The 8,308-nt window shown below is 38.5% G+C and overlaps 1 long non-coding RNA gene across 1 annotated transcript; it reads right to left on the bottom strand.

Moving 5' to 3' along the window:
* Positions 1-340: 340 nt before the first annotated feature.
* On the bottom strand, positions 341-5,686 carry LOC139180991 (uncharacterized). The gene is made up of 5 exons (XR_011565155.1): positions 5,566-5,686; positions 4,582-4,661; positions 3,972-4,109; positions 3,442-3,567; positions 341-453 (listed from the first exon to the last, which is right to left on the bottom strand). It is a non-coding gene; the product is annotated as an uncharacterized lncRNA (long non-coding RNA).
* Between the last annotated feature and the right edge of the window lie 2,622 nt (positions 5,687-8,308).

The raw sequence follows: 8,308 nt of genomic DNA, 5'->3' as shown, positions 1-8,308 counted from the left end.
GAGAAGATTTTTCATTTAGTATTGGGAAAAATGCCGATTATCACCTGCTTTAGTCAAGACTATTCTGGCCAGGTTTGTTCAATGGTGCAAAATGAGGACAGGTTTAAGGTTTAAGCCAGTAGAAACTGTTGATATTCAAATATAATAGTATATTTTGAAAAGTAAAAATAATGTAGATCTAAATTTGTGGAATTAATATGCATATTTAGAGGAATTGTTGGACAGAAAATCTATATATAGACATTCTATCTCTACATACATCCTCAACTAGACAATAAAAATCACAAACCATGAATTTTCAATAACATTAAATACCCGGGGATAAATTTAACAAAAAATGTGCAAGTAGAAAATGAAACTTTATTGACCAAACTTTAATAGTCAAATACGCAATATATGAACAGCATAGATGGTTTCAGTTTATCTTCTTTCAAGCAAATGGCTGCCCTTCACCTATAATATAAACATTAAAAAAGTTACTTAGCAGAACTTTATTTTGATGACAGGAGAGGTATACAAAGTTCACTGCAGTTATAGTTTTATAAAATGGACTAAAACAGGAACACTAAGGGCGACCCTTTGGCTTACCTTCAGTTAATCCTCTATAGAGATTTTATAGACTTTCCAGGCACATTACCAGTATTTTTAAAAACACACTACTCTTCCTAGTTATACAAGAGAAGAAGGACACTGAGTTCAGAACAAATGAAATCAATGGAACCTATCAGAAGGTAGTTTTCAGTAGAAGGCAAAACTGTGTACACATTCAGTAAAATATCTAACAACAAAAAGCACCCTAAGGAGAACAAAATACACAAAAACTGGAACAAAAAATCCCAAAAAAGTATCATTTAAATGCGTTGGTTTGAAATAATATTCCAAATATAGGATAGCTAAACAGTTGTTATCTCTGTTACTGCTTAAGTGAAGTAAATAAAATGGCCAGTATTACATTTGTTTCTTCTCTACTGTCGAAAACTGTAGAAATTTTCATTTGTTCTAATTTATCCCTGATATGGTGGTTTTAAGTCGGTTGAACATTTGTCCCCTTTTTTACTTGGGGCCCTCATGTAATTCTAAATGTTTCTTTTCACCCTGGGAAGCATTCAAGTTGGTATAATAAATTATATGTGACACTAATTTTAAGTCATTACTATCACTGGCGACATGGTGACATCAAAATGTGAAGCAGAAATAGGATTGTTTCTCACAGCCACACCAAAAAAAAAAAGAAAGAAAGAAAAAAAGGAGAGAAGAAAAGGGAGAGCAAGAGGGAGTATGAGTGAGAGAGAAAAGCAAGTAGGAAGAGAGAAAGAAAATCTGGAAAAGCAGATTTTTTTGTTTCTAAGTGATAATGGCTTTTGAGAGAAAACTGACCAATTTCAAAAGTTCATCCACGGTATTTGTGATGTTTAGTTATTTAGTTACTGTGGGGTATGTTAAATAATATGTTTTTCTACCCTACTAGCCATTTCATCAATATTCTGAAAATATTTGAGTTCCAGATTATACCCTGTTTTAATTCTGTAATATACTGTTAGTGTCTTGTTCATATTTCTAATTATGTGTACTTGGGCTTTGTCCATTTGCTTCACAATGATGTAACCTAGAGGAATGGACTGGCAGTTTGGCGTTGGCAGATACAAACCATTTCATTCAGAATGGATAAACAACAAGGTCCTACTATATAGCACAGGGAACTAATGTGCAGTCTCCTGTGATAAATCACAATGGAAAAGAATATTAAAAAATGTGTGTGTATGTATATATATTAAAATTTATGTAAACTACCACATTGTCTTTATTTATTAGTTGAGTTTATTTTCCTCTTCCTAACACTTCATACCTGTCTTTTAATAAGTATCTTTTTCTTTTTCCCTTAGGTTTATTCTGTTGCTCTTTTTCTTACCTTTTATGTTGGATGTAGAATTTTATATTTATGTACCTTGTAATTTATGTATTTTTCTTTTTAAATACCACACATGTTTAGGGCTAAGATTTTTCTATGAGAACATTTTAATCATGTTCTGTAGTTACTTGTAAGTCATCTGAAAGTTGTATTTTCATCTAATTGTTCAAATGGAATGGAAAAAAAAATGTAAGGTGAAAATATTTAGAAGGCTAATACACAGTAAATTCTTCCCTAACTATGAAGTTCCTCCTTTAAAATCAGAACCATGCAATTTATTGTCAGCAAGTTGGAAAACAGGTATGTGAAAGATACTAGGTTGATTACGCAGGAAGAACTAGTTACAATTTTTGGCCTTCAAAACTTTTTAAACTCATGTATCAAAGAGGAAAAATAACATACTTGATACGGTTAGAGATGATTATATCATGAGGCTCAGATTTTTATTAGTTCTTTAAGAGCGAGAGTGGGGTATGTGGCAAAACCTTCATAGTATTGTAAAGTAATCATCCTCCAATTAAAATAAGCAACCTCCGCCCCCCCCCAAAAAAAAGACCAAACGTGGGGGCAGGTAGTGTGCTTAGCATATGTATCTTACTCACACCTGCCTTGAATATCACTGACTAAATGCACTCTCTCAACTTGATCAGCCACAGAAACAGGAAACTAGACTATCTTTGGCCATTTTATTATTCAGTCATTTCATGCTTCCCTGGGGAAAGGATTTAAAATGCAACTATTTTTTAAAGAACTAGAGAATTCAGAATTTGAGAGAATTTAACATACATCAAGCAGAATGTTGGCTCATTTTCTTTTATAAAAAATTAATTAATTGATTTTAATTGGAGACTAATTACAATATTCTGGTGGGTTTTGCCATACATTGACATGAATCAGCCACAGGTGTACATGTGTCCCCCGTCAGAAAATGAAATCTCAATTCCCCTGTTATAATTTGACTCAAAATGACATTTTATGATAAATACATCCTACAAAACAGAGTATTCTTGTATGCATTCCATCAAAGAGAATCAGAGAATGCAAAAATCAGCATTGAAAGATCAGCATCTGCGTGTATCTGTTCTGAATTCACAACTTACATGAGTAAAGTTGAGTTTAGAAGTTAAGGGATTTCACAGAATCACACACATTATGCTAAAGCTGGTACTAGAACCTACTTGGATGCCTAAGCATATTTCATATAAACTGATATTTATTACAAATGCATTCCATATTTGCTACAAGCAGAAATTATAAAAGAACCTGAAAATTATTAGCTGTTGCTTAAAGTACTTATACTCAAGAGAAGAAAACGGTTTCCTATTTTCAATTCGATATGGCTTTGATCCTGTCTGTTTCTTTATTTGAAAGTCTGTAAGTCAGGCATTCAGGCATCTGGGGTCTGAACTATCTTTCAAAGAATATGTGAACTCTGCTATTAAAATAATAGTAATGTTTCCTCTATATTAGTAAAGATATAATATTCTGAAAAACAGAAACCACATAAATTACTTTCTGAATGGATGACATACCTGCTTCTGGCATTTCAACAGGCTCTATATTTGATGCAAACTCCTCCCTGACATCGGGACCATCTCCACCTTCACCCCCAGTCTTTGCCAGAGCCAATTGCTGGAGAGCAGCTTCCAGGCCAGAATCTTTAAAAAAAATGCATCAATTCAGCTGTAAAGCATACGATATAAACAAGGGAATGATGATATTCATTCCCTCGGTGTTATGAATTAAAAGCCTTAGGTTAGTATGCTAAAAATGTGATGAATAAGAACCTCAGGAGCATTATTCCGGGAATGTTTTGCTGGAGAAAAAGGAAAGCAGAATTTTCCGAATGTTATTACCATTTTCCTTTTCCAGGGTTGTCCTCAGACAACTTAGTTGCCCCCTTCTCTTCGTCTTGAAAACAAGGGAAAATTTGAGCGACCACGCTGACCTGCAAACTATACTCTCCTCAGTTTTTTAGGAACTGTCTGATGTCCTTTTCTAATGTTTCCTTTCCTCTTCTTACTGGTTATGTCTTAAGGCATGACACACAGATACACTTTACCTTCAAAGGGATCCTTCTCCTCTTCTTCATCACGATTCACTGGATCCTCTCCATGTACTTCCTCCTTCCAGGTGTGATATCCTGAATCTCAGCTGGCGGTTCCGCTTGTTGAGGTTGCTCAACACTGGGCTGCTGGTCCTAGTAGAGAGTGCATGCAAAGAAAAACTTTTGTTGTTAATACATCTAATAGCATAAATATACATAATACATAGATATATCTGAGCATAAGTAAACCTAACAACATTTTCCCAACACAATTCTATGTACTTACTTTTAATAAAGTTACTCTTCCCACAGAGAAGAGTTAGCTCCCATAAGAGTTACCCAGGAAGACTTTGGAAGTTATTTAAATCTATGTTGGGATGGAACTATGCAGCCTGTTGTTAACGAGCAGGAGGAGGGAGTCATTGGGCACATTTCCAGGGAATTTAACAGTATAATCATCCAGGCAACGCCGGACTATAATATATCTGGATCAATGTTCCTTCCTAAGACAAAGTGTCAGCCTTTATCAGCATGGAAGACCTTTATCACCTCATCTGTACTACTTGACATTTTCTCAAAAATAAACTTGTGCTAATAGAAAACACCAAATGGTAAGGTTACTCACAACCACAGGTTCATCCACCTGGGAGCAATCTTGCTTTGTAGGTCCCAATGTTGATGCCACTTGCCCACTCATATTTCTCCCTGAAAGCAGAATATTGTGATTTAGAAAATGTATTTAAGAGTACAGCTATATTTGATCACTTTTATGACCTTATGTTGACTTATTTTTTTTTAATGTGAAAATACTTTCAAAAGAAAACTCTGGTTAAGTATGAGTGTACGTGCATTTCAATTACACCAAATACAGTCTTTTGCAAAGCCATTTGTGTCTTTGCGAAGCTGGCAGAGAAATCACCTTAAGGTACACAAGAAGGTTGAATTTTTGTGAGGACGTTTGATTTCACAACAGAATTCTCCATCATGAAGGTCTTTAGTGAAATACTGCTAGGAATTCAAAAGCTCAGGACTATTGCTCATGTCACACTCCTATTCACCAGACCTATTTTCCCCAACTCCCTTGGAATTCAGTTGGAACACGAAGAAAGGCTCAGTCTTTACAGCCTGACTATGGCGATTTTCTCAGTGTCTGGGGCTGAAGTGATGCTGCATACAGAGCAACCGGTCCACTTCTCTCTTGGCACCTTACCACAAAACCCGCGATACAGTCACAACCCCACTGCGGTCCCCTTTCTAGGCCTTTCCTTAATCGCCCACCCCAACCCCTGCCCAGGTCCCACTGCTGGCCCCAGATTCTGTGCTCTGTCGTCAGTTTCAGGGCCTCAATGAACCAAATATCTCAAATAGCACCCCCAAGTCTCCCCCCACCATCATCCTACCCCCTGCCCTCCTCTGCCCACTGCCCTTCCTCTCCCGCCATCAAGGCGAGAACTATGGCGTCGGGACACGTGAGGAGAAAGATGACTACCTTGAGGGCCTTCCTCCTCAACGGCCCTAGATCGCACTGCCCGACCCGCGCGAAACTTGCTGGCTCCCCCTCACACGCACATACACTTAAACTCCAGACTTGACAGACCTGTGAACCTACCTGGTGAGTCTCAAGTAGTGAGAAAGAACCGGGACTGAATAAAGAGACCCGTCTCAGGCCCAAAGCTCCTCACAGATCGCTCAGCACGGCGTATGGGCACCAAGGCGCATGCGCAGCAACGGATGCGCACGCACACACTGCGCATGCTCACTGAGTTGGGGTTTTCCTGCCATTGAAGTAGAGTCCTGGAACCGCAGGGTCTCTGGAGGATGAGAAAGGGGCTTGAAGGCTATATTTTTTTCCTTCCAGTGCAGTCTTTCTTATGCATCCACAACCTGTGGTGATAGGTAGTCCCAGGTTACCCTTAGTGGAGAATGTGTCTCAGAAAGACAGTCATGACAGAAATAGATACTATGTTTTTTCATTCTTTTTTCTTTATTCTGCTCTTCAGCAGTTATTTCCACCATTCTGTCTTCCAAGTCACTTGTTTGTTCTCCTGCTCAGTGAGTCTCATATTGATTTCTTCTAGTGTATTTTTCATTTCAGGTATTGTGTTTTCAACTTTGTGCCTTATTTCTTCTAAATCTTTGTCAAACATTTCTTGTATTTTTTTAAATCCATGCCTCCATTGTATTTTCAAGATTTTGGATCATCTTTAATATCCTTACTCTAAATTGTTTTCCAGGTAGTTTCCCTATTTCCTCTTCATTTATGTGGTCTTTTAGGTTTTTTTACCTTGCTCTTTTGTCTGTAACATATTTTTTGTCATATCATTGTTTTTGTTAGGCGGAACTGTGTTCTTCTCTCACTGATTGATTGGCCTGAGAATTTTAGCACTGGAGTTTGCAGGCAGTTAAGTAGGGCCAGGACCAGGTGTTTAGATGTGGCCCTCCAGGATTGATTGGCCTGAGAATTTTAGCACTGGAGTTTGCAGGCAGTTAAGTAGGGCCAGGACCAGGTGTTGAGATGTGGCCCTCCAGGAGACCTCACTCCAAATAGTATTCCGTGAGGTCTGAGTGTCTCAATTAATCCAGCAGTTTGGACTTGGTCCTCCCACCACAGGAGCTCAAGCTCATGAATCAAGATCCTGCAAGCTGTATGGCAAACCAAAAAATAAAGGAAAAGAAAAGAAATGTGGAAGACAGTGACAAATAATAAAAAATAAAATAAATAAGAAAACTAACAGGTAAATTAGAAAAATTAAACATATAAATGAAACAATCACTGGAAGGTAAGACACTGCTACACTAGCAAAATAGGGAAATTTTTAAAAAGGTAGAAGAAACCTTTGCTGTAAAGGCAGGGCTTAGGTGTGGTGGAGCTCAGGCAGGGTGGGCTTAGGCAGGGGTGTGGCCTATGCTGAGTGTGGCCTGGAGGGGGCCCCAGAGTGCCTCCAGTTTCAGAGTACAGAGGAGTAAGCCTCAGGCCTCAGCAGGTTCCTGGAGGTTGAATGGGGGGAGTGGGGGCAGAAACACCAGGTGCATTCCTCCATAACCCCAAAGGTCCTTCCCCATCCCCACAGATCCCCTCGAGGCAAGAGTGCCTCTCCAGGTGTGGGAACTTTTCCTCCCCTAGCTGCACCTCAGGAGCACTGATCCCACCTAGCCTGCACATCTCCTTCCCCCTCGTTTCCCCCTTCCCCACACCATACAGGGTTGTTTGGGTGTTCTTCTGGTCTGCCTGGGATTCAAGGCTCCTTGCCAGTATCCAGTAGGTGCCCAGGATGTTTCACTTTCTTGATAGTGTCCTTTGAAAGATAAAAGTTTTCATTTTGATGATTCCAAATTGCCTATTTTTGTTTCTTTTGGTGCTTGTGCTTTTGTAGCATATCTAGGAAATCATTGCCTAATCCAACATTAACATTTACATCTCTGTTTTCCTCTGAGTGCTTTATAGTTTTAGCTCTTATATTTAGGTTTTTGATCAATTTTTAGTTAGTTATACACAGTGTGAGGTATAAGTCTAAACTGATTCTTTTGCTTGTGAACATCCAGTTAGCCCAAGACCATTTGTTGAAACATTATTCTTTGCCATTGAATGGCCTCTGCACCCCTCACAATAATCAATTAACCACAGAGATATGGTTTTGTTTCTTACATCTCCATTCTATTCTGGTATCTGTCTATATACAATCCTTATGTCACTACCATTGAAGGAGGAAACAGACAGAACCGGCTCCATCTTTTTTTTTTTTTTTTTGCAGTAATTTATTTTATTTATTTTTTTTATTCTTCCAGTTTTATTTTATTTTTAAACTTTACATAATTGTATTAGTTTTGCCAAGTATCAAAATGAATCCGCCACAGGTATACATGTGTTCCCCATCCCGAACCCTCCTCCCTCCTCCCTCCCCATACCATCCCTCTGGGCCGTCCCAGTGCACCAGCCCCAAGCATCCAGCATCATGCATCGAACCTGGACTGGCAACTCGTTTCCTACATGATATTTTACATGTTTCATTGCCATTCTCCCAAATCTTCCCACCCTCTCCCTCTCCCACAGAGTCCATAAGACTGTTCTATACATCAGTGTCTCTTTTGCTGTCTCGTACACCGGGTTATTGTTACCATCTTTCTAAATTCCATATATATGCCTTAGTATACTGTATTTATGTTTTTCCTTCTGGCTTACTTCACTCTGTATAATAGGCTCCAGTTTCATCCACCTCATTAGAACTGATTCAAATGTATTCTTTTTAATGGCTGAGTAATACTCCATTGTGTATATGTACCACAGCTTTCTTATCCATTCATCTGCTGATGGACATCTAGGTTGCTTCCATGTCTTGGCTATTATAAACAGT

The sequence above is a fragment of the Bos indicus genome, chromosome X (assembly GCF_029378745.1).
Source record: "Bos indicus isolate NIAB-ARS_2022 breed Sahiwal x Tharparkar chromosome X, NIAB-ARS_B.indTharparkar_mat_pri_1.0, whole genome shotgun sequence".
In the NCBI taxonomy this organism is placed as follows: domain Eukaryota; kingdom Metazoa; phylum Chordata; class Mammalia; order Artiodactyla; family Bovidae; genus Bos; species Bos indicus.
The sequence above is the reverse complement of the archived record's forward strand: the minus strand, read 5'-3'. Positions and strand labels throughout refer to the sequence as shown.